The sequence below is a fragment of the Oncorhynchus masou genome, chromosome 9 (genome assembly GCF_036934945.1).
Source record: "Oncorhynchus masou masou isolate Uvic2021 chromosome 9, UVic_Omas_1.1, whole genome shotgun sequence".
Taxonomy (NCBI): Eukaryota; Metazoa; Chordata; class Actinopteri; order Salmoniformes; family Salmonidae; genus Oncorhynchus; species Oncorhynchus masou.
The window spans coordinates 22,185,190-22,212,666 of NC_088220.1; the positions used below are offsets into that span (position 1 = coordinate 22,185,190).

General features: G+C 45.0%; 1 protein-coding gene across 1 annotated transcript in view; it reads left to right on the top strand.

The window, feature by feature from the left end:
- Window positions 1-27,477, top strand: part of LOC135545679 (X-linked interleukin-1 receptor accessory protein-like 2) — a 516,578-nt gene that overhangs the window by 361,173 nt on the left and 127,928 nt on the right. The gene's annotated exons all lie outside the window — the stretch shown is intronic.

Sequence of the window (27,477 nt, forward strand, 5' to 3'; positions counted from 1 at the left end):
AATTAGATATTTGATCAGATTTGGTCAATCTGCTTATATACTGAAAAAAATATAAACGCAACATGTAAAGTGTTGGTTCCATGTTTTCATGAGCTAAAATAAAAGCTCCCAGGAATGTTCCATAAGCAATAGAAGCTTATTTCTCTCAAATTTTGTGCAGACATTTGTTTACATCCCTGTTGGCGAGCATTTCTCCTTTGCCAAGAAAGTCCGTCCACCTGACCGGTGTGGCATGTCAAGAAGGTGATGAAACAACATGATCATTACACAGGTGCACCTTGTGCTTGGGACAATAAAATGGTACTCTAAAATGTACAATTTTGTCACACAACACAGCCACAGATGTCTCAAGTTTTGAGGGAGCGGTTAATTATTTCAGATTTCCACCCTAACACCTCTCTTATGACGTCAGTTTTTTTTTTGACACAGCATATGTATTCAATCATCTGCTCCATAAAACATTGTTTCCAACATTAAAGTGAATCAAAGCGTATTCTGCCTGAGTGAGCGCAAGTGTTGGCACTAGTACCAACTTCACTCACTCTGCTATTTTAAGGGGAAATCACCATAGAAAGCACGTCCTTTGTCTAGACAGTGGAGGATGTTGCCTAAGCAGACTGTTATTCCTATGAGGCTAATATTGTATTATTTTTTGAAAATGTTCCACCTCTGTCTCATCTCCCAGCCTAAAGAGTTTAGCTGCTCTAGCTGAAGAAGACCACACTGCCTGCTTCACCTGCCAAACGGTCTGCAGCGTCTCCAACAGAGTCTCCATTGTCTCTGTATCTAGTGATAGGTGTGATAGGTACAGTATGCTCTGGAGGCTGAAGCAGAGTGCCAGAGGTACCATGCCAGGTATTGGCACAGTCTTCCACCAGAACACTACTCACACTATATCTGGCTTCTGTGGGGTGGAGGGTAGCCTAGACTCCCCTAAAGGGAAAATGGGTGCTGTCCAAGTCTGTTTTTCCCCCTGTTCTAATATAACTCTTTCGTAAATTCCATACACAGAGAAGTAGGACCCTTCCTGTGATTACCTCCCATCTGCTCTACCCTGGTTAGTCTAGCTCTACCCTCCACCTGGAGCCAGCTGCGGACAATCAGTCTCTATCATAATGATATCATCTTTATAGCTACCGTAGTGAAAGTCAGTCTCTATCATAATGATATCATCGTTATAGCTACCGTAGTGAAAGTCAGTCTCTGTCATAATGATATCATCGTTATAGCTACCGTAGTGACAGTCAGTCTCTGTCATAATGATATCATCGTTATAGCTACCGTAGTGAAAGTCAGTCTCTGTCAGATATCATCGTTATAGCTACCGTAGTGAAAGTCAGTCTCTGTCATAATGATATCATCATAGCTACCGTAGTGATCTCTGTCAGTTATAGCTACCGTAGTGACAGTCTCTCTGTCATAATGATATCATCGTTATAGCTACCGTAGTGAAAGTCAGTCTCTGTCATAATGATATCATCGTTATAGCTACCGTAGTGAAAGTCAGTCTCTGTCATAATGATATCATCGTTATAGCTACCGTAGTGAAAGTCAGTCTCTGTCATAATGATATCATCGTTATAGCTACCGTAGTGAAAGTCAGTCTCTGTCATAATGATATCATCGTTATAGCTACCGTAGTGAAAGTCAGTCTCTGTCATAATGATATCATCGTTATAGCTACCGTAGTGAAAGTCAGTCTCTGTCATAATGATATCATCGTTATAGCTACCGTAGTGAAAGTCCAGTACAGAAGCACCAGGACCTTTCCCTACCAGGCTCTTACGTGGCTGGTACATAACGCAGGATGAGTGTCTGCTGAAATGTGGAAAGGTACAAAGACATATACTGTAGATGCAGGACTGCTCTCCATCAGCCTCGATAGTTTGATGCTACATCAATGTGACCTATGTCACAGGAGTCTGGTGAGGGAAGGACGGCTTCTAAAGATGTCTGTAATGGAATAGTATTTAAACATACGGAAACCATGTCTTTGATGTGTTTGATACCATTCCATTTACTCCGTTCCAGCCATTACAATGAGCCCGTCCTCCCCAATGAAGGGGCCAACAACTGCCCGTGTTATGGATGTTGTATCAGCTCCAAAGCTTCAGCTCTTCAAAGCTCTTGAGGGTAGTATCAACTCCCTCCTCAATGTATTACTTTAAAGCTGAAGTAAAGTTGGCTGCCACCAATCACATGCTACAGACCAACTGAGATCAGTTTATACTTAGTTAAAAATTTTAAAAATCTCCAGTACATGTATTGTTTTAGCCTGACTCACGGTTCCCTCTTCCCTCCATCTCCAGACAGCCTATGGGCCTGTCTGACTCTCAACAGTGGCTTCCCAGTGGACGTCTGTGTACTACTGTGCTCCATGGGCAGGCTGAGAGATATGCCTGTCACACTGACTGACAAGACCTACCATCCCCAGTCTGTCTCCACACAGCCGCCCCCAGTCCCCAGTCTGTCTCCACACAGCCACCCCCAGTCTGTCTCCACACAGCCATCGTCAGTCTCCGCACAGCCATCGTCAGTCTCCGCACATCTATTTCCAGTCTCCACACAGCCATCCCCAGTCTCTGCACAGCCATCGTCAGTCTCCAACTGTAACATCCTACCATTCCCAGTCTCCAGTCTCCACACAGCCATCCCCAGTCTCCACACAACCATCATCAGTCTCCACACAGCCATTGTTGGTCTCCAACTGTAACATCCTACCACTCCCAGTCTGACTGACAAGACCTACCATCCCCAGTCTGTCTCCACACAGCCACCCCCAGTCCCCAGTCTGTCTCCACACAGCCACCCCCAGTCTGTCTCCACACAGCCACCCCCAGTCTGTCTCCACACAGCCATCGTCAGTCTCCGCACAGCCATCGTCAGTCTCCGCACATCTATTTCCAGTCTCCACACAGCCATCCCCAGTCTCCGCACAGCCATCGTCAGTCTCCAACTGTAACATCCTACCATTCCCAGTCTCCAGTCTCCACACAGCCATCCCCAGTCTCCAACTGTAACATCCTACCACTCCAAGTCTCCAGTCTCCACACAGCCATCCCCAGTCTCCACACAGCCATCCCCAGTCTCCACACAACCATCATCAGTCTCCACACAGCCATTGTCAGTCTCCAACTGTAACATCCTACCACTCCCAGTCTCCGCACAGCCATCCCCAGTCTCCACACAGCCATCCCCAGTCTCCACACAACCATCATCAGTCTCCACACAGCCATTGTCAGTCTCCAACTGTAACATCCTACCACTCCCAGTCTCCGCACAGCCACCCCCAGTCTCCACACAGCCATCGTCAGTCTCCAGTTCTAATATCCTACCACTCCCAGTCTCCAGTCTCCACACAGCCGTCCCCAGTCTTCAACTGTAACATTCTACCACTCCAAGTCTCCAGTCTCCACACAGCCATCATCAGTCTCCACACAGCCATCGTCAGTCTCCAGCTCTAATATCCTACCACTCCCAGTCTCCAGTCGCCACACAGCCGTCCCCAGTCTTCAACTGTAACATTCTACCACTCCCAGTCTCCAGTCTCCACACAGCCGTCTCTCCACACAGCCGTCCCCAGTCTCCACAGTCTCCACACGCCGTCCCCAGTCTCCACACGTCCGTCCCCAGTCACAGTCCGTCCCCAGTCTCCACACAGCCGTCCCCAGTCTCCACACAGCCGTCCCCAGTCTCCACACGTCCCCAGTCTCCACACAGCCGTCCCCAGTCACAGCCGTCCCCAGTCTCCACACAGCCGTCCCCAGTCTCCACACAGCCGTCCCCAGTCTCCTGTACATTCTACCACTCCCAGTCTCGTCTCCAGTCCCCAGTCTCCACACCGTCCCCAGTCTCCACGTCCGTCCCCAGTCTCCACACAGTCCCCAGTCCCCACACGTCTCCCCAGTCTCCACAGCCGTCCCCAGTCTCCAGTCCCCAGTCTCGACACAGCCGTCCCCAGTCTCGACACACAGTCTCGTCCCCGTCCCCAGTCTCGACACAGCCGTCCCCTCGAGTCCCCAGTCTCCACACAGCCGTCCCCAGTCTCGTCTTCCCACACAGCCGTCCCCAGTCTCCACACAGCCGTCCCCAGTCTCACACTCCCCAGTCTCCAACATCCCCAGTCTCGACCACTCCCAGTCTCCAGTCTCCACACAGCCGTCCCCAGTCTCCACACAGTCTCGAGCCGTCCCCAGTCTCCACACAGCCGTCCCCAGTCCCCAGTCTCAACTGTAACATTCTACCACTCCCAGTCTCCACTCCACGCCGTCCCCAGTCTCCACACAGCCGTCCCCAGTCTCCACACAGCCGTCCCCAGTCTTCAACTGTAACATTCTACCACTCCCAGTCTCCACACGTCCGTCCCCAGTCTCCACACGTCCGTCCCCAGTCTCCACACGTCCGTCCCCAGTCTCCACACCTCCATCCCCAGTCTCCACACAGCCATCATCAGTCTCCACACAGCCATCGTCAGTCTCCAGCTCTAATATCCTACCACTCCCAGTCTCCAGTCTCCACACAGCCGTCCCCAGTCTTCAACTGTAACATTCTACCACTCCAAGTCTCCAGTCTCCACACAGCCATCATCAGTCTCCACACAGCCATCGTCGGTCTCCAGCTCTAATATCCTACCACTCCCAGTCTCCAGTGTCCACACAGCCGTCCCCAGTCTTCAACTGTAACATTCTACCACTCCAAGTCTCCAGTCTCCACACAGCCATCATCAGTCTCCACACAGCCATCGTCAGTCTCCAGCTCTAATATCCTACCACTCCCAGTCTCCAGTCTCCACACAGCCATCATCAGTCTCCACACAGCCATCGTCAGTCTCCAGCTCTAATATCCTACCACTCCCAGTCTCCAGTCTCCACTCAGCCGTCCCCAGTCTTCAACTGTAACATTCTACCACTCCCAGTCTCCAGTCTCCACACAGCCGTCCCCAGTCTCCACACAGCCGTCCCCAGTCTCCACACGTCCGTCCCCAGTCTCCACACGTCCGTCCCCAGTCTCCACACAGCCGTCCCCAGTCTCCACACAGCCGTCCCCAGTCTCCACACAGCCGTCCCCAGTCTCCACACAGCCGTCCCCAGTCTCCACACAGCCGTCCCCAGTCTTCAACTGTAACATTCTACCACTCCCAGTCTCCAGTCTCCACACAGCCGTCCCCAGTCTCCACACAGCCGTCCCCAGTCTTCAACTGTAACATTCTACCACTCCAAGTCTCCAGTCTCAACACAGCCATCATCAGTCTCCACCCAGCCATCGTCAGTCTCCAGCTCTAATATCCTACCACTCCCAGTCTCCAGTCTCCACACAGCCGTCCCCAGTCTTCAACTGTAACATTCTACCACTCCCAGTCTCCAGTCTCCACACAGCCGTCTCCAGTCTCCACACAGCCGTCCCCAGTCTCCACACAGCCGTCCCCAGTCTCCACACAGCCGTCCCCAGTCTCCACACAGCCGTCCCAGTCTCCACACGTCCGTCCCCAGTCTCCACACGTCCGTCCCCAGTCTCCACACGTCCGTCCCCAGTCTCCACACGTCCGTCCCCCGTCTCCACATGTCCGTCTCCAGTCTCCACACAGCCATCATCAGTCTCCACACAGCCATCGTCAGTCTCCAGCTCTAATATCCTACCACTCCCAGTCTCCAGTCTCCACACAGCCGTCCCCAGTCTTCAACTGTAACATTCTACCACTCCCAGTCTCCAGTCTCCACACAGCCGTCTCCAGTCTCCACACAGCCGTCCCCAGTCTCCACACAGCCGTCCCCAGTCTCCACACAGCCGTCCCCAGTCTCCACACAGCTGTCCCAGTCTCCACACGTCCATCCCCAGTCTCCACACGTCCGTCCCCAGTCTCCACACGTCCGTCCCCAGTCTCCACACGTCCGTCCCCAGTCTCCACACGTCCGTCCCCAGTCTCCACACGTCCGTCCCCAGTCTCCACACGTCCGTCCCCAGTCTCCACACGTCCGTCCCCAGTCTCCACACGTCCGTCCCCAGTCTCCACACAGCCATCATCAGTCTCCACACAGCCATCGTCAGTCTCCAGCTCTAATATCCTACCACTCCCAGTCCCCAATCTCCACACAGCCGTCCCCAGTCTCCACACAGCCGTCCCCAGTCTCCACACAGCCGTCCCCAGTCTCCACACAGCCGTCCCCAGTCTCCACACGTCCATCCCCAGTCTCCAGCCCTAACATGTGGCAGTGTTAGGGGTTCCCTCAAATGGGGCTCGCATGTTAGACCAGCAACAGCAAGATGTTCTCTGGTCTCTTCTCCAACTTTCATTCAATGAAGTATGTACATTCTGTATTGATTTGTGACTAAGTTTGTTTCTTGGTGCTGGATAGGCCTGAAAGGAAAGTTTATCCACACTACAGAGGAAGGAAAGTGTGTCTCTTGCAGGATAAATTTCCATTAGAAAACCGATGATCAGAGCTATGATTGCGTTGTGCTTCTATGTCCCAACATTTCTTTCCTCAAAAGGTTTTCAGAGCAATGGGCAAAGCGAGCCCGGCCCAGGAGAAAGATGTTTCCTCAATTCCGTAACCATTATGATGATAAATTGTAAAGACATTGCTTATTTGGTTTTCCTCAGTAGCAATCATTATCAGGTAACTCTCAAGATGAATGTGGAGGGTAATGTGTGTGTCGCCAGGCAGGCCTGTGAAGCTCTCAGTTCCTGATGGAATTATTTAGGGGCCTGATACTAATGTGACTGCATGATAAGGCAGCCTGCTGTTTGGTGGACTTTATGAGCACAGCAGCTAAATCTCTTCTCATTACATGCTCTGATGAAATAGTCTTCTGGCTGTTTTCAGTGTTTCCATTAACTTGGGAAATATTGATCCTATGTAATTCTGTATGTGTTTGGAATGTTGTACTACACTGCTACTCTCCACAGCGCCATCTAATATCCTGCAGGGGTTTTGGTTTGAGCCTCAGGCTCTTGATTTTGACTATGGGATATAGCTTATGACAGAATTGACCAGAACTGACTTTTTTCGTTGCAGGTTAGGAGAATTTAAGCAGCAGGATAATTAGCTTAAGGTCAGGAAAAGGGTTAGGGTTAGCTAAAATGCAAAAAGCACTTTGTACATCAATTTGACATAAACTGTTTTCCATGTAACGATGACCCAGGTTCTCCAGCAGTATTATGAAGTGTGTTTTCAGTTCTTATCACTCATCAGCCATCTTCTCATCCAATGCATTAGTAACATGGTCATCAGCCATCTTCTCATCCAATGCATTAGTAACATGGTCATCAGCCATCTTCTCATCCAATGCATTAGTAACATGGTCATCAGCCATCTTCTCATCCAATGCATTAGTAAAATGGTCATCAGCCATCTTCTCATCCAATGCATTAGTAACATGGTCATCAGCCATCTTCTCATCCAATGCATTAGTAACATGGTCATCAGCCATCTTCTCATCCAATGCATTAGTAAAATGGTCATCAGCCATCTTCTCATCCAATGCATTAGTAACATGGTCATCAGCCATCTTCTCATCCAATGCATTAGTAACATGGTCATCAGCCATCTTCTCATCCAATGCATTAGTAACATGGTCATCAGCCATCTTCTCATCCAATGCATTAGTAACATGGTCATCAGCCATCTTCTCATCAAATGCATTAGTAACATGGTCATCAGCCATCTTCTCATCCAATGCATTAGTAACATGGTGGATCAGCCATCTTCTCATCAAATGCATGGTGGTAGTAACATGGTCAGTAGCATGGTGACCTGAAACATGTACTGTAGAGGAGAGGACATGGTAGTAGTATGAAGGTGAGGACATGGTAGTAGTATAAAGGAGGAGGGACATGGTAGTAGTATAAAGGAGGACATGGTCCCATAGAAGAGTTTGAGGTTGTGCATGCATGGTGGTATTCAGGGGAAGATATGGTGGTAGTATGAAGGGAGAGGAGGTGGTACATGGTGGTAGTATGAAGGGGAGAGGACATGGTAGTAGTATGAAGGGAGAGAGGACATGGTAGTAGTATGAAGGGGAGAGGACATGGTAGTAGTATGAAGGAGAGAGGACATGGTAGTAGTATGAAGGGGAGAGGACATGGTGGTAGTATAAAGTAGTATGAAGGGGAGAGGACATGGTGGTAGTATGAAGGGGAGAGGACATGGTGGTAGTATGAAGGGGAGAGGACATGGTGGTAGTATGAAGGGGAGAGGACATGGTGGTAGTATGAAGGGGAGAGGACATGGTGGTAGTATGAAGGGGAGAGGACATGGTGGTAGTATGAAGGGGAGAGGACATGGTGGTAGTATAAAGGAGAGGACATGGTGGTAGTATGAAGGGGAGAGGACATGGTGGTAGTATGAAGGGGAGAGGACATGGTGGTAGTAATGGGTAGTATGAAGAGGACATGGTAGTAGTATGAAGGGGAGAGGACATGGTGGTAGTATGAAGGGGAGAGGACATGGTGGTAGTATGAAGGGGAGAGGACATGGTGGTAGTATGAAGGGGAGAGGACATGGTGGTAGTATGAAGAGGACATGGTGGTAGGGAGGAGAGGACATGGTGGTAGTATAAAGGGGAGAGGACATGGTGGTAGTATGAAGGGGAGAGGACATGGTGGTAGTATGAAGGGGAGAGGACATGGTGGTAGTATGAAGGGGAGAGGACATGGTGGTAGTATAAAGGAGGAGAGGACATGGTGGTAGTATGAAGGAGGAGAGGACATGGTGGTAGTATAAAGGAGGAGAGGACATGGTGGTAGTATGAAGGGGAGAGGACATGGTGGTAGTATGAAGGGGAGAGGACATGGTGGTAGTATGAAGGGGAGAGGACATGGTGTATGAAGGGGAGAGGACATGGTGGTAGTATGAAGAAGGGACATGGTGGTTGTATGAAGGGGAGAGGACATGGTAGTAGTATGAAGGGGAGGACATGGTGGTTGTATGAAGGGAGAGGACATGGTGGTTGTATGAAGGGAGAGGACATGGTGGTAGTATGAAGGGGAGAGGACATGGTGGTAGTATGAAGGGGAGAGGACATGGTGGTATGAAGGGGAGAGGACATGGTGGTGATAGAGGGAGGACATGGTGGTAGACATGGTGGTAGTATGAAGGGAAGGACATGGTGGTAGAGGACATGGTGGTAGTATGAAGGGGAGAGGACATGGTAGTAGTATAGACAGGGGTATGAGGGGAGAGGACATGGTGGTAGGAGGAGAGGACATGGTGGTAGTATAAAGAGGAGAGGACATGGTAGTAGTATAGAGGAGAGGACATGGTGGTAGTTTGAAGGGGAGAGGACATGGTGGTAGTATAAAGAGGACATGGAGTTTGAAGGGGAGGACATGGTAGTAGTATAAAGGAGGAGAGGAGGTAGTAGGACATGGTGGTAGTATGAAGGGGAGAGGACATGGTGGTAGTATGAAGGGGAGAGGACATGGTGGTAGTATGAAGGGGAGAGGACATGGTGGTAGTATGAAGGGGGAGAGGACATGGTGGTAGTAGTATGAAGGTGGTAGAGGACATGGTGGTAGTATGAAGGGGAGAGGACATGGTGGTAGTATGAAGGGGAGAGGACATGGTGGTAGTATGAAGGGGAGAGGACATGGTGGTAGTATAAAGGAGGAGAGGACATGGTGGTAGTATAGAGGAGAGGACATGGTAGTAGTATGAAGGGGAGAGGACATGGTGGTAGTATGAAGGGGAGAGGACATGGTGGTAGTATGAAGGGGAGAGGACATGGTGGTAGTATGAAGGGGAGAGGACATGGTGGTAGTATGAAGGGGAGAGGACATGGTGGTAGTATGGAGGAGAGGACATGGTGGTAGTATGAAGGGGAGAGGACATGGTGGTAGTATGAAGGGGAGAGGACATGGTGGTAGTATGAAGGGGAGAGGACATGGTGGTAGTATGAAGGGGGACATGGTGTATGTAGGACATGGTGGTAGTATGAAGGGAGAGGGACATGGTGGTAGTATGAAGGGGAGAGGACATGGTGGTAGTATGAAGGGGAGAGGACATGGTGGTAGTATGAAGGGGAGAGGACATGTTGGTAGTAGTATGAAGGGGAGAGGACATGGTGGTAGTATAAAGGAGGAGAGGACATGGTGGTAGTATAAAGGAGGAGAGGACATGGTGGTAGTATAGAGGAGAGGACATGGTAGTAGTATAGAGGAGAGGACATGGTAGTAGTATGAAGAGGAGAGGACATGGTAGTAGTATGAAGAGGAGAGGACATGGTAGTAGTATAGAGGAGAGGACATGGTAGTAGTATGAAGAGGAGAGGACATGGTAATAGTATGAAGGGGAGAGGACATGGTGGTAGTATGAAGGGGAGAGGACATGGTAGCAGTATGAAGGGGAGAGGACATGGTAGTAGTAGTATAGAGGAGAGGACATGGTAGTAGTATGAAGGGGAGAGGACATGGTAGTAGTATGAAGAGGAGAGGACATGGTAATAGTATGAAGGAGAGAGGACATGGTGGTTGTATGAAGGGGAGAGGACATGGTAGTAGTATGAAGGGGAGAGGACATGGTAGTAGTATGAAGGGGAGAGGACATGGTAGTAGTATGAAGGGGAGAGGACATGGTGGTAGTATGAAGGGGAGAGGACATGGTGGTTGTATGAAGGGGAGAGGACATGGTAGTAGTATGAAGGGGAGAGGACATGGTGGTAGTATGAAGGGGAGAGGACATGGTGGTTGTATGAAGGGGAGAGGACATGGTGGTAGTATGAAGGGGAGAGGACATGGTGGTAGTATAGAGGAGAGGACATGGTAGTAGTATGAAGGGGAGAGGACATGGTAGTAGTATGAAGGGGAGAGGACATGGTGGTAGTATAGAGGAGAGGACATGGTGGTAGTATGAAGAGGAGAGGACATGGTGGTAGTATGAAGGAGGAGAGGACATGGTGGTAGTATGAAGGAGGAGAGGACATGGTGGTAGTATGAAGAGGAGAGGACATGGTAGTAGTATGAAGAGGAGAGGACATGGTGGTAGTAGTATGAAGGGGAGAGGACATGGTAGTAGTATGAAGGGGAGAGGACATGGTAGTAGTATGAAGGGGAGAGGACATAGTAGTATGACGGGGAGAGGACATGGTGGTAGTATAAAGGAGGAGAGGACATGGTGGTAGAATGAAGGGGAGAGGACATGGTAGTAGTATAAAGGAGGAGAGGACATGGTAGTAGTATAGAGGAGAGGACATGGTGGTAGTTTGAAGGGGAGAGGACATGGTGGTAGTATAGAGGAGAGGACATGGTGGTAGTTTGAAGGGGAGAGGACATGGTAGTAGTATAAAGGAGGAGAGGACATGGTAGTAGTATGAAGGAGTAGAGGACATGGTAGTAGTATGAAGGAGGAGAGGACATGGTGGTAGAATGAAGTGGAGAGGACATGGTAGTAGTATAAAGGAGGAGAGGACATGGTAGTAGTATAGAGGAGAGGACATGGTGGTAGTTTGAAGGGGAGAGGACATGGTGGTAGTATGGTGGTAGCAAGAAGGGGAGAGGACATGGTGGTAGTATGAAGGGGAGAAGACATGGTGGTAGTATGATGGAGGAGCATGGTGGTAGTATGAAGGGGAGAGGACATGGTAGTAGTATGAAGGAGGAGAGGGCATGGTGGTAGTAGTATAGAGGAGAGGACATGGTAGTAGTATAAAGATGAGCATGGTGGTAGTATAAAGGAGGAGAGGACATGGTGGTAGTATGAAGGGGAGAGGACATGGTGGTAGTATGAAGGAGGAGAGGACATGGTGGTAGTATGAAGGGGAGAGGACATGGTAGTAGTATGAAGGAGGAGAGGGCATGGTGGTAGTAGTATAGAGGAGAGGACATGGTAGTAGTATGAAGGGGAGAGGACATGGTGGTAGTAGTATGGAGGAGAGGGCATGGTAGTAGTATGAAGGGGAGAGGACATGGTGGTAGTATGAAGGGGAGAGGACATGGTGGTAGTATGAAAGGGAGAGGACATGTTGGTAGCATAGAGGAGAGGACATGGTAGTAGTATGAAGGGGAGAGGACATGGTGGTAGTATAAAGGAGGAGAGGACATGGTGGTAGTATAGAGGAGAGGACATGGTAGTAGTATGAAGAGGAGAGGACATGGTAATAGTATGAAGGGGAGGGACATGGTGGTAGTATGAAGAGTTGACATGGTGGTAGTATGAAGGGGAGAGGACATGGTGGTAGTATGAAGGGGAGAGGACATGGTGGTAGTATGAAGGGGAGAGGACATGGTGGTAGTATGAAGGGGAGAGGACATGGTGGTAGTATGAAGGGGAGAGGACATGGTGGTAGTATGATGAGAGGACATGGTAGTAGTATGAAGGGGAGTTGACATGGTGTGTATGATGAGAGGGACATGGTAGTAGTAAGAGGAGAGGACATGGTGGTAGTATGAAGAGGAGAGGACATGGTGGTAGTATGAAGGATGAGAGGACATGGTGGTAGTATGAAAGGAGAGGACATGTGGTAGTAGTATAGAGGAGTATGATGACATGGTGTAGTATGAAGGGGAGAGGACATGGTGTAGTATGAAGGGGAGAGGACATGGTGTAGTATGCAAGAGAGGACATGGTAGTAGTATAAAGGATGCATGGTGGTAGTATGAAGAGAGGACATGGTAGTAGTATGAAGGATCTAAGAGGACATGGTAGTAGTATGAGTGGTAGATATGATGGACATGGTGGTAGTTTGAAGGGGAGAGTACATGGTGGTAGTATAAAGGAGAGGACATGGTGGTAGTATGAAGGGGAGAGGACATGGTAGTAGTACAGGACATGGTAGTAGTATATGAAGGAGGAGAGGACATGGTAGTAGTATGAAGGAGTAGAGGACATGGTAGTAGTATAGAAAGGACATGGTGCTAGTTTGACATGGTAGTAGTATGAACATGGTGGTAGTTTGACATGGTAGTAGTATAAAGGAGGAGAGGACATGGTAGTAGTATGAAGGAGTAGAGGACATGGTAGTAGTAAGAGGAGAGGACATGGTAGTAGTATAAAGGAGGAGAGGACATGGTGGTAGAATGAAGTGGAGAGGACATGGTAGTAGTATAAAGGAGGAGAGGACATGGTAATGAGGAGAGGACATGGTGGTAGTTTGAAGGGGAGAGGACATGGTGGTAGTATGAAGGGGAGAAGACATGGTGGTAGTATGAAGGGGAGAGGACATGGTGGTAGTATGAAGGAGGAGAGGTCATGGTGGTAGTATGAAGGGGAGAGGACATGGTAGTAGTATGAAGGAGGAGAGGGCATGGTGGTAGTAGTATAGAGGAGAGGACATGGTAGTAGTATAAAGGAGGAGAGGACATGGTGGTAGTATAAAGGAGGAGAGGACATGGTGGTAGTATGAAGAGGAGAGGACATGGTGGTAGTATGAAGGGGACATGGTAGTAGTATGAAGAGGAGAGGACATGGTGGTAGTAGTATAGAGGAGAGGACATGGTAGTAGTATGAAGGGGAGAGGACATGGTAGTAGTATGAAGGGGAGAGGACATGGTAGTAGTATGAAGGGGAGAGGACATGGTGGTAGTATAAAGGAGGAGAGGACATGGTGGTAGAATGAAGGGGAGAGGACATGGTAGTAGTATAAAGGAGGAGAGGACATATAGTATAGAGGAGAGGACATGGTGGTAGTATACTAAGGACCAGAGGAGTTCATGGTGGTAGTATAAAGGAGGAGAGGACATGGTCAGTAGTACAAGGAAGGGACATGGTAGTAGTATGAAGGAGGAGAGGACATGGTAGTAGTATGAAGGAGTAGAGGACATGGTAGTAGTATAGAGGAGAGGACATGGTGGTAGTTTGAAGGGGAGAGGACATGGTAGTAGTATAGAGGAGAGGACATGGTGGTAGTTTGAAGGGGAGAGGACATGGTAGTAGTATAAAGGAGGAGAGGACATGGTAGTAGTATGAAGGAGTAGAGGACATGGTAGTAGTATGAAGAGGAGAGGACATGGTAGTAGTATAAAGGAGGAGAGGACATGGTGGTAGAATGAAGTGGAGAGGACATGGTAGTAGTATAAAGGAGGAGAGGACATGGTAGTAGTATAGAGGAGAGGACATGGTGGTAGTTTGAAGGGGAGAGGACATGGTGGTAGTATGAAGGGGAGAAGACATGGTGGTAGTATGAAGGGGAGAGGACATGGTGGTAGTATGAAGGAGGAGAGGTCATGGTGGTAGTATGAAGGGGAGAGGACATGGTAGTAGTATGAAGGAGGAGAGGGCATGGTGGTAGTAGTATAGAGGAGAGGACATGGTAGTAGTATAAAGGAGGAGAGGACATGGTGGTAGTATAAAGGAGGAGAGGACATGGTGGTAGTATGAAGGAGGAGAGGACATGGTGGTAGTATGAAGGGGAGAGGACATGGTAGTAGTATGAAGGAGGAGAGGGCATGGTGGTAGTAGTATAGAGGAGAGGACATGGTAGTAGTATGAAGGGGAGAGGACATGGTGGTATTAGTATAGAGGAGAGGACATGGTAGTAGTATGAAGGGAAGAGGACATGGTAGTAGTATAAAGGAGGAGAGGACATGGTAGCAGTATGAAGGAGTAGAGGACATGGTAGTAGTATAAAGGAGGAGAGGACATGGTGGTAGTATAAAGGAGGAGAGGACATGGTAGTAGTATAAAGGAGGAGAGGACATGGTAGTAGTATGAAGGAGTAGAGGACATGGTAGTAGTATAAAGGAGGAGAGGACATGGTAGTAGTATGAAGGAGTAGAGGACATGGTAGTAGTATAGAGGAGAGGACATGGTAGTAGTATAGAGGAGAGGACATGGTAGTAGTATGAAGGAGGAGAGGACATGGTAGTAGTATAAAGGAGGAGAGGACATGGTAGTAGTATGAAGGAGTAGAGGACATGGTAGTAGTATGAAGGAGGAGAGGACATGGTAGTAGTATAGAGGAGAGGACATGGTAGTAGTATAAAGGAGTAGAGGACATGGTAGTAGTATAAAGGAGTAGAGGACATGGTAGTAGTATAAAGGAGTAGAGGACATGGTAGTAGTATAAAGGAGGAGAGGACATGGTAGTAGTATAAAGGAGGAGAGGACATGGTAGTAGTATGAAGGAGGAGATGACATGGTAGTAGTATAAAGGAGTAGAGGACATGGTGGTAGTATGAAGGAGGAGAGGACAGTGGTTATTACTATAGTAGATGTAATTATATTTACCCATTCAATACACTTGGTTGTTTGTTGTGTATTATGAGCACTGTCCCTAGCAAGAGTTGTTTGTTGTGTATGATGAGCATTGCCCTAGCAAGAGTTGTTTGTTGTGTATGATGAGCATTGCCCTAGCAAGAGTTGTTTGTTGTGTGTGATGAGCATTGCCCTAGCAAGAGTTGTTTGTTGTGTATGATGAGCATTGCCCTAGCAAGAGTTGTTTGTTGTGTATGATGAGCATTGCCCTAGCAAGAGTTGTTTGTTGTGTATGATGAGCATTGCCCTAGCAAGAGTTGATTGTTGTGTATGATGAGCATTGCCTTAGCAAGAGTTGTAGTTAAAAATGCTGAGAGACACGTAGTTCTTTGTTTTATGAAATCTAAATAATGTTGCTCAGACTTTGTACGATGTTTAATGATGGCTACACAAACATGATGTTGAGATTCCTAGTAGCACAGACCAGAGTAAAAATGAATGTTGTACAGGCTAAAGAAATATGAATTGAACTTGTTAGTCCATTTAGATGTATAATTGTTTCAGAGAGGGAGAGAGAGAGAAAATGAAAGGAGAGAGAGAGAGATGATGAGTTAGGGAAATAAAATGAGCAAGTACAAGATGGAGATTTACAATAATTTCATAGAGAGAGAGAGATTAATCTCCCAATATCATCATGGAATCCTACAGTACTTGAACTATCTCATTGAAGCTGTATGCTTCCCATCTCGTGCTTTCAAACTCTTAAATTAAGTGCTTACAAAACCCATGCTTATGGAGAAATGACTATGACAGTCCCTTCTGTTTTATCCACAGAGATGTACAGTACTCCTCAGAGATACAGGTAGAGGACTGTGTAGTGAATCCATGTAACTGTCAGCTACATACAGTAGTTTGTGGCATCTTCAGTTAGTCATTAAGATGTCCCGAATGTATGCTTGCCCATTCATTGCTCTCTCCATGCATGCACTCAACTAAACGTCTCGCCAAATAACAGCTTTATTGTTTGGTTGAGTTTTCATAGTATGTGATGGAGAGCTTCATAAGATATTAACAGGTCATTGCTGGGTGACCATATCTAAGGACCACAGTCAGTTCACATGGTCAGTTCACATGGTCAGTTCACATGGTCAGTGAACATTTAAGGCTACATTATATAAGTTTGTCAAATTCCCAGGTTTTCCTGAAATCCCTGTTCCAAGATTTACCAGAATCAGGAGGTAATAAGAAAAAATCCTGAATCCACTGACCAGTATTTCTGGAATACTTTGGGAAAGTGACCCAAATCTTGCAACCCTAGCTATACACATACATATCGTATATTTTATCATGTGAATCATATCCACATACAGTAAGTGTGTGCTGTATCTTCTGATAGATGTAACAGTGTGATCATCTATTTGGTATTGGTGTGATAACATCTGTGGTGTAGGTGTGGCTCTGTGATCACATGATCTATTGACCTCCGTTGTTTGCCATGTCACAGCTCTCCCTTACAGCTTAAATACTTACTGTAGGACAACACAAGCTTAGTCACACAAGGCCCCTAAACCTCCAAGGTAATAATTTTTATCATCAATAACCGCCTTTTGATCACTAGCTACTTGACCCAGGTAATAATGATACTTCTGCTAATTAAAACAAAGAAGCAAGCAGGAGTTCGCATCACATCAACCAAGGAACATCAGTTCAATATCTGTTAATCTCTGAAAGATCACTACAAGTCACTTTAAAGGCCCAGTGCAGTCAAAAACATGATTTTCCCTGTGTTTTATATATACATGCAGTTCCACACCTATGAGCTTGTAACAATTCTGTAATGATAATGCCCTTTAGTGTAAGAGCTGTAAGAGCTGTTTGAAAAGACCGCCTGACATTGCAGCCTGTTTTGGTAGGATGGAGATTTGGCCTTCCATGGTGACATCACCATGCAGTGAATTAGTTAATAGACCAATAAGAAAGACAGTTCCAGACCTCTCTGCCAATAACAGCTCATTTGCAGTTTTCCCCTTCCCACTCAGACCACTCCCAGACAGTTCTATCAAAATTCTTGCTTGAGAAATTGCCCTTTGCTCAGCTATGAAAAGCCAGCTGACATTTACTCCTGAGGTACTGACCTGTTGCACCCTCTACGACCACTGTGATTATTATTTGACCATGCTGGTCACCTATGAACGTTTGAACATTTTGAAGAACAATCTGGCCTTAATGGCCATGTACTCTTATAATTTCCACCCGGCACAGCCAGAAGAGGACTGGCCACCCCCCAGAGCCTGGCTCCTCTCTAGGTTTCTTCCTAGGTTCCTGCCTTTTTATTGCGTCTATATCTGCATTGTTTGCTGCTTGGGGTTTTAGGCTGGGTTTCTGTATAGCACTTTGTGACATCTGCTGATGTAAAAAGGGCTTTATAAATACATGTGATTGATTGATTGAAATTTGATTGCTAAGAAGCTATTTTTGTTTCTTCTTGATTGAAAACAATCATAGTAAGGTAATTCATTGTTACCCAGAAATGATTTGATATTGAGATTTTTTAAATGGCTGCATTGGACTTTTAAAGGTCATTTTTCCCTCTGCTTGGAATATGTTATGCTTGAGGAATACTCTGTAAACTGGCTGTACGTGTAAACACGTACCGCTCTTGTTGTAGTGACATTTTTTATAAAACAAATAAATTAAGAAGACATCCTTCTGCGGAGGTGACGCTTTATAATGTTGTTGTGCTGGTGCTGAGTTTGTTGTGGGTTGGATGCCTCTGGTTGGTGCAGTTCTCTCTCACAGGGACACTGACCATTACTAATCACTTCACCTTTGTTTTTATTTTGTGTCGTGTCATTTTGTTTGTCTGTTAGCAGCTTGTGTTCACATCAAAGGATAATGACATTGAATGCAGCTGATTAGGACTCTAATTTGAGGATGTGGTGAGGAGCAATGTGCATACGCTTGGCCTAATGGAATGTGAGCGCTACGCCCACCTGTGGAGTAGCCAGTCCCCCATAGTGCCTGGAATGACCTCATTACTATCTCAATCCACACTGGAGACCTCCCCACAGCCCAGTCCAACAGGAGACCAGGGGCCACTCTCACAAATAGAGATTAAGTAATTATCCAAGATAACTGGAGGGGTTGGAGAATGTGATTTTAATTTATTTAATGACACTTCTATAAGTTGATAAGGGATTCATTTCCATAGCAACTCGTCAAGGGTGATCATACCTCGCCTAAAGCAGGTGACCGCAAAAAAATCTTAATAGCTTTGATTCAAAACTTTTGGAGATGTTGAGCTTTATCTGAGTTTCTGTATGCGCTCAGAGCCAATATTCAACCATTGTCTAAATGATACACGTCAATCAAGGGAGATAAAATAAGTCCACACAGTATTGGAACATTGTTGGAACAAGAAAAAGGCAAGTTGATCTATTCAGTAGTTGAACTTTATGTAATATATTATTGAGGAGGAGAAATTTCGCAAAGCATAATGTTACCTTTGTAGACATATTTGGGAGAAGTAGTTTTTTGTCCGTTGGTGTTTTGATGTCTGTAGCAAGATTGTATCAAACAAGCACATATGCTGTTCTCTAGATCTCTTGGATGTAAAATCCCATCCTAGCAGATTGTATAACCTGACAAAGACAGAAACATTGTAACTCTTTCAAAGTATTCCCCCTGCCACTTCTACAAATGCAATAGAAGCAGATTAGGTAACACCAGCCACTAATAAGCACATTTGAATGCTGAACCCAATAAAATAATTTTCTCTGTCCAGAGGTCAGAATAATGTTGGATACTGTGTAAAAGGGGAATGTATACCTGCAAATAAGTAAATACGCTAAATAAGGGGTCCCTTTGAAAGGGGGTCATATAAACATGGCCTTCTTTTTTTATAGGTAACATACCACATATTCTGTCTGAAATGGGTATTAGTAGGTCTAACTAAATGGGTTTTAGTAGGTCTAACCACATGGGTATTAGTAGGTCTAACCACATGGGTTTTAGTAGGTCTAACTAAATGGGTATTAATAGGTCTAACCACATGGGTTTTAGTAGATCTAACTAAATGGGTATTAGTAGGTCTAACCACATGGGTATTAGTAGGTCTAACTAAATGGGTTTTAGTAGGTCTAACTAAATGGGTATTAATAGGTCTAACCACATGGGTTTTAGTAGATCTAACTAAATGGGTATTAGTAGGTCTAACCACATGGGTATTAGTAGGTCTAACTAAATGGGTATTAGTAGGTCTAACCACATGGGTATTAGTAGGTCTAACCACATGGGTATTAGTAGGTCTAACTACATGGGTATTAGTAGGTCTAACCACATGGGTTTTAGTAGGTCTAACTAAATGGGTATTAGTAGGTCTAACCACATGGGTATTAGTAGGTCTAACTAAATGGGTTTTAGTAGGTCTAACCACATGGGTATTAGTAGGTCTAACCACATGGGTATTAGTAGGTCTAACCACATGGGTTTTAGTAGGTCTAACTAAATGGGTATTAGTAGGTCTAACCACATGGGTATTAGTAGGTCTAACCACATGGGTATTAGTAGGTCTAACCACATGGGTATTAGTAGGTCTAACCACATGGGTATTAGTAGGTCTAACCACATGGGTATTAGTAGGTCTAACCACATGGGTATTAGTATGTCTAACCACATGGGTATTAGTAGGTCTAACTAAATGGGTGTTAGTAGGTCTAACTACATGGGTATTACTAGGTCTAACCACATGGGTTTTAGTAGGTCTAACTACATGGGTATTAGTAGGTCTAACTACATGGGTATTAGTAGGTCTAACCACGTGGGTATTAGTATGTCTAACCACATGGGTATTAGTAGGTCTAACTAAATGGGTATTAGTAGGTCTAACTACATGGGTATTAGTAGGTATAACTAAATGAGTATTAGTAGGTCTAACCACATGGGTGTTAGTAGGTATAACTAAATGGGTGTTAGTAGGTATAACTACATGGGTATTAGTAGGTCTAACTACATGGGTATTAGTAGGTATAACCACATGGGTATTAGTAGGTATAACTAAATGGGTATTAGTAGGTATAACCAAATGAGTATTAGTAGGTCTAACCACATGGGTATTAGTAGGTATAACTAAATGGGTATTAGTAGGTATAACTAAATGAGTATTAGTAGGTCTAACCACATGGGTGTTAGTAGGTATAACTAAATGGGTGTTAGTAGGTATAACTACATGGGTATTAGTAGGTCTAACTACATGGGTATTAGTAGGTATAACTAAATGGGTATTAGTAGGTATTACTAAATGAGTATTAGTAGGTCTAACTACATGGGTATTAGTAGGTATAACTAAATGGGTATTAGTAGGTATTACTAAATGAGTATTAGTAGGTCTAACCACATGGGTATTAGTAGGTCTAACCACATGGGTATTAGTAGGTCTAACCACATGGGTATTAGTAGGTCTAACTCAATGGGTATTAGTAGGTCTAACCAAATGGGTATTAGTAGGTCTAACTAAATGGGTATTAGGGGTGCTAATACCTCCAGACTACACATTACTGATGCAATTGCACTCAAGAGGATGCTAAGACTGCTGTTGGGGAGTGGAACTATTACGAAGTGGAGTCGGATCTGTATGTCTTCAAAAAAAAATATATATACAATGTATTAACATCAACAAACATCATTCCGGATACGTATGTCAAGCAGTAATAAGTTCAATGAGCAGTGTCAATGTGTTTAAATACACTCTCAAATTATACACAGCTCTGATTAGACTATCACATGCGATACTAACACAGCCTCTGCTCACTCTGTGTCTTAACTCCTAAACACAATGACTCTCCTTGTCCTTTTACACATATCAGTGGGTAACTGGGAAATGTGCAGTTCAAATTAGGTGTCAAACAATGGAAGGGTTAATGAATTTACCTTCTAAAAGCAGAGAACCATTCACACAGACCCAATACCTGTATTTTATATTCCTGTCCTTTGAGATATCCTATATCGTTTGACCACTTTACTTACGAAATAAGTACCTGTGATAATATGCTGGCATGTTTTCAGATGGCCATTGGAAAGCATCACAGACGTTACTGCTCTGAAGGAAATATTTCACAGCCTGCTCCAGTAGTGTTATTTCCAATGAAAATGTAACTCTGAACCCATTTACAACACATGAAAGCTCAGCATCTCGCTGTAGTTCATTTGCAAAGTGGATATTAACAAGCATACTGAATATTGCAACAGGAGCACTGAAAATCCATGAATGGAAACAGACATGGTGCTAAACAGTGCAACCGGGTGGGAAATTATTTGTTAGACCTTAAATACCATAATATTTGATCATTTTACCCCTCCTTTAAAAAGCAAAACATGCTAAGTACTATGATAAAGAAAGCAATGATCATATGGACTTTCCTCAGAGCAGCCCATGGTTGCTTACTTTGAAGTTCATGAGCAGAATTCTGCATGGGAATTTGCAGATGTGCATTACCAAACTGCAGTGGTAAATAACAAGTTCACTGTGCCTGCATGAGCAGAACATTCCCATACCATAGCCACACTGTTCGATGCATTCCCTTTGAAGAGTATTATTAATAGGCCTAAGCATGGCCATATACAATATGTTAATACTTCATTTGGGTGTAGGAGTGTTATCTCTTGGGCCGCTGAGCTGAGGGGGCTGAGCTCCCAGGAGCAAGGTGCTGCCGCAGATAGGGGTCCGGACGAGGTGACCTACATGAGCCCAGGGGCTGCAGAGGGGCCGGGAAGGGCCAGCGTCCAGTGAGGGTTGTCCTGCCGGATGAGAATATTAAGTGGCTGTGGGTCTGCAGGCATGTGTGCTCTCTCTGGCTCCTTACTTGACAAGAATGATAGCTTTCATTTGAATGCTAAAGCTGCGGCTGTCCTCCCCAAGATGGATGAGGGGTCCCAGCTTCATCCCTCATACAATGGAGAGACCAAATTAAATGGTGGCCAAAAAGATACAATAAAATTCATAACTTACCATCTTTTTCTCTGTCCTTGAGTTGAAGGTTGCTCTGAGTCTCCTGGTGAATGGATAGAGTTAACTGCACTCTGCCAGATATGCAGAACAAGCTAACCTTATTGCTCTTTATATCATTAGTGGTTGTGTATACAGTGAATGCGGAGTCAATATTTTCACCGACTTTGCACTTTATATTCAATACAGTCATTTTTATATGCAGTGCAACAGCGATTTAAGCTTTTCATGCTGCACATTTGTCTTGTATTATACAAGGATTACATTAACCATAGGTAATATTCTGACAGTTGGCTTTGAATGTTCAGACTTCAAAACAAATTTTATTAGTCACATGCGCCGAATACAGCAGGTGTAGAACTTACAAGCCCCTAACCAACAATGCAGTTTAAAAATATGAATAAGAAATAAAAGTAACAAGTAGTTAAAGAGCAGCAGTAAAATAATAATAGCGAGACTGTATACAAGGGGTACCGGTACAGAGTCAATGTGCGGGGGCACCGGTTAGTCAAGATAATTGAGGTAATATGTACATGTAGGCAGAGTTATTAAAGTGACTATGCATAGATAATAATAGAGAGTAGCAGCAGCGTAAAAGAAGGGGGGGGGGGTGCAATGCAAATAGTCATTTGATTAGATGTTCAGGAGTCTTATGGCTTGGGGGTAGAAGCTATTTAGAAGCCCCTTGGACCTAGACTTGGCGCTCCGGTACCACTTGCCGTGTGGTAGCAGAGAGAACAGTCTATGACAAGGCTGGCTGGAGTCTTCAACAATTTTTGGGGCCTTCCTCTGACACCGCCTGGTATATAGGTCCTGGATGGCAGGAAGCTTGGCCCCGGTGATGAAACGGGCCGTACGCATTACCCTCTGTAGTGCCTTGTAGTCGGAGGCCGAGCAGTTGCTATACCAGACAGTGATGCAACCCATCAGGATGCTCTCGATGGTGCAGATGTAGAACCTTTTGAGGATGTGAGGACCCATGCCAAATCTTTTCAGTCTCTTGAGGGGGAATATGTTTTGTTGTTCCCTCTTCATGACTGTCTTGGTGTGCTTGGACCATGTTAGTTTAGTGTGATATGGACACCAAAGAACTTGAAGCTCTCAACCTGTCCACTACAGCCCCGTCCATGAGAATGGGGATGTGCTCGGTCCTCCATTTCCTGTAGTCCACAATCATCTCCTTTGTCTTGATCACGTTGAGGGAGAGGTTGTTTTCCTGGCACCACCCGGCCAGGTCTCTGACCTCCTCCCTATAGGCTGTCTCGTCGTTGTTGGTGGTCAGGCCTACCACTGTTGCGTCATCAGCAAACTTAATGATGGTGTTGGAGTCGTGCCTAGCCGTGCAGTCATGAGTGAACAGGGAGTACAGGAGGGGACTGAGTACGCAACCCTGAGGGGCCCCTGTGTTGAGGATCAGCGTGGCGGGTGTGTTGTTACCTACCCTTATCACCTGGGGGCGGCCCATCAGGAAGTCTAGGATCCAGTTGCAGAGGGGGTTGTTTAGTCCCAGGGTGCTTAACTTATTGATGAGCTTTGAGGGCACTATGGTGTTTAACGCTGTGCTGTATTCAATGAATAGTATTCTCAAATAGGCGTTCCTTTTGTCCAGGTGGGAAAGGGCAGTGTGGAATGCAATAGAAATTGCATCATCTGTGGATCTGTTAGGGCGGTATGGAAATTGGAGTGGGCCTAGGGTTTCTGGGATAATGGTATTGATGTGAGCCATGCCGAGCCTTTCAAAGCACTTCATGGCTACAGATGTGAGTGCTACGATCGGTAGTCATTTAGGCAGGTTACCTTAGTGTTCTTGGGCACAGGGACAATGGTGGTCTGCTTAAAAAATGTTGATATTACAGACTCGGAGAGGAAGAGGTTGAAAATGTCAGTGAAGACACTTGCCAGTTGGTCAGCGCATGCTCGCAGTACACGTCCTGGTAATCCGTCTGGCCCTGCGGCCTTATGAATGTTAACCTGTGTGAAGGTTTCACTCACATCGGCTGTGGAGAGCGTGATCACACCGTCGTCCGGAACAGCCGGTGCTCTCGTGGGTGTTTCAGTGTTATTTGCCTCAAAGCGAGCATAGAAGTAGTTTAGCTCATCAGGTAGGCTTGTGTCACTGGGTAGCTCTCAGCTGTGCTTCCCTTTGTAGTCTGTAATAGTTTGCAAGCCCTGCCACATCCGACGAGTGTCGAAGCCTGTGTAGTGCAATTCGATCTTAGTCCTGTATTGACACTTTGCACTTTTGATGGTTCGTCGGAGGACATAGCGGGATTTCTTATAAGCTTCCGGGTTAGAGTCCCGCTCCTTGAATGTGGCAGCTGTAGCCTTTCGCTCAGTGATGATGTTGCCTGTAATCCATGGTTTCTGGTTGGGGTATGTACGTACGGTCACTGTGGGGACGACGTTCTGAAATTATTCCTTTTAACAAGTTGTTTCTTTTATATTGGTTTAATGCTCTGGCAAAAGAGATGCATTTTAACACAGAGAAGACATGCATCTTAGAACTTAAAGATATAATGAGTTTATCAGGCAGTTCAATCGCCTATATATTTCTATCACCAATACAGTTCTGTCACCTGTATAGTTCTGTCACCTGTATAGTTCTGTCACCTATACAGATCTGTCACCTATACAGTTCTGTCACCTATATAGTTCTGTCACCTATATAGTTCTGTCACCTTTATAGTTCTGTCACCTATACAATTCTGTTACCTATATAGTTCTGTCACCTATATCGTTCTGTCACCTATACAGTTCTGTCACCTATACAGTTCTGTCACCTATACAGTTCTATCACCTATACCGTTCTGTCACCTATACAGTTCAAATATCCTATACAGTTCTCTCACCTATACAGTTCAATTCACCTATACAGTTCAATTCACCTATACAGATCTGTCACCTATACAGATCTGTCACCTATACAGATCTGTCACCTATACAGTTCAATTCACCTATACAGTTCTGTCACCTATACAGTTCTGTCACCTATATAGTTCTGTCACCTTTATAGTTCTGTCACCTATATCGTTCTGTCACCTATATCGTTCTGTCACCTATACAGTTCTGTCACCTATACAGTTCAATTCACCTATACAGTTCTGTCACCTATATAGTTATCTCACCTATACAGTTATGTCACCTATACAGTTCAATTCACCTATACAGTTCAATTCACCTATACAGTTCAATTCACCTATACAGTTCAATTCACCTATACAGTTCAATTCACCTATACAGTTCAATTTACCTATACAGTTCAATTTACCTATACAGTTCAATTCACCTATACAGTTCAATTCACCTATACAGTTCAATTCACCTATACAGTTCAATTCACCTATACAGTTCAATTTACCTATACAGTTCAATTCACCTATACAGTTCTGTCACCTATATAGTTATCTCACCTATACAGTTATGTCACCTATACAGTTCAATTCACCTATACAGTTCAATTCACCTATACAGTTCAATTCACCTATACAGTTCAATTCACCTATACAGTTCTTCACCTATACAGTTCAATTTACCTATACAGTTCAATTTACCTATACAGTTCAATTCACCTATACAGTTCAATTCACCTATACAGTTCAATTCACCTACACAGTTCAATTCACCTATACAGTTCAATTCACCTATACAGTTCTGTCACCTATACTGTCACCTATACAGTCCAATTCGCCTTTACAGTTCAATTCACCTATACAGTTCTGTCACCTATACAGTTATCTCACATATACAGTTCTGTCACCTATATAGTTATGCCACCTATATAGTTATGCCACCTATACAGTTCAATTCACCTACACAGTTCAATTCACCTATACAGTTCTGTCACCTATACAGTTCTGTCACCTATACAGTTCTGTCACCTATACAGTTCAATTCACCTATACAGTTATCTCACCTATACAGTTCTGTCACCTATATAGTTATGCCACCTATATAGTTATGCCACCTATACAGTATACAGTTCAATTCACCTATACAGTTCAATTCACCTATACAGTTCAATTCACCTATACAGTTCAATTCACCTATACAGTTCTGTCACCTATACAGTTCTGTCACCTATACAGTTCAATTCACCTATACAGTTCAATTCACCTACACAGTTCAATTCACCTATACAGTTCTGTCACCTATATAGTTCTGTCACCTATACAGTCCAATTCACCTATACAGTTCTGTCACCTATATAGTTCTGTCACCTATACAGTCCAATTCGCCTTTACAGTTCAATTCACCTATACAGTTCTGTCACCTATACAGTTCTGTCACCTATACAGTTATCTCACGTATACAGTTCTGTCACCTATACAGTTCTGTCACCTATACAGTTCTGTCACCTATACAGTTCTGTCACCTATACAGTTCTATCACCTATACCGTTCTGTCACCTATACAGTTCAATTTACCTATACAGTTCTGTCACCTATACAGTTCTGTCACCTATACAGTTCAATTTACCTATACAGTTCTGTCACCTATACAGTTCTGTCACCTATACAGTTCAATTCACCTATACAGTTCTGTCACCTATATAGTTCTGTCACCTATATAGTTCTGTCACCTATACAGTTCTGTCACCTATACAGTTCTGTCACCTTTACCATTCTGTCACCTATACAGTTCAATTTACCTATACACTTCTGTCACCTATACAGTTCTGTCACCTATATAGTTCTGTCACCTTTACGGTTCTGTCACCTATACAGTTCTGTCACCTATACCGTTCTGTCACCTATACAGTTCAATTCACCTATACCGTTCTGTCACCTATACAGTTCAATTTACCTATACTGTTCTGTCACCTATACAGTTCAATTTACCTATACAGTTCTGTCACCTATACAGTTCTGTCACCTATACAGTTCAATTCACCTATACAGTTCAATTCACCTATATAGTTCTGTCACCTATATAGTTCTGTCACCTATATAGTTCTGTCACCTATACAGTTCTGTCACCTTTACCATTCTGTCACCTATACAGTTCAATTTACCTATACACTTCTGTCACCTATACAGTTCTGTCACCTATATAGTTCTGTCACCTTTACGGTTCTGTCACCTATACAGTTCTGTCACCTATACCGTTCTGTCACCTATACAGTTCAATTCACCTATATAGTTCTGTCACCAATACAGTTCTGGCACCAATACAGTTCTGTCACCTATACACCAATACAAGAGTGTGTTATGCTCCCTCAACCTGTAGACATGATAGTTTGACGTCATAATGTTTCACTAAAGATACTCCAGCTAACCCTATACCATGAGGTGCAGCCAGCTTTTAAATACTGTATTTTCTATAATGTACATCTGTCAGGGTATGTTC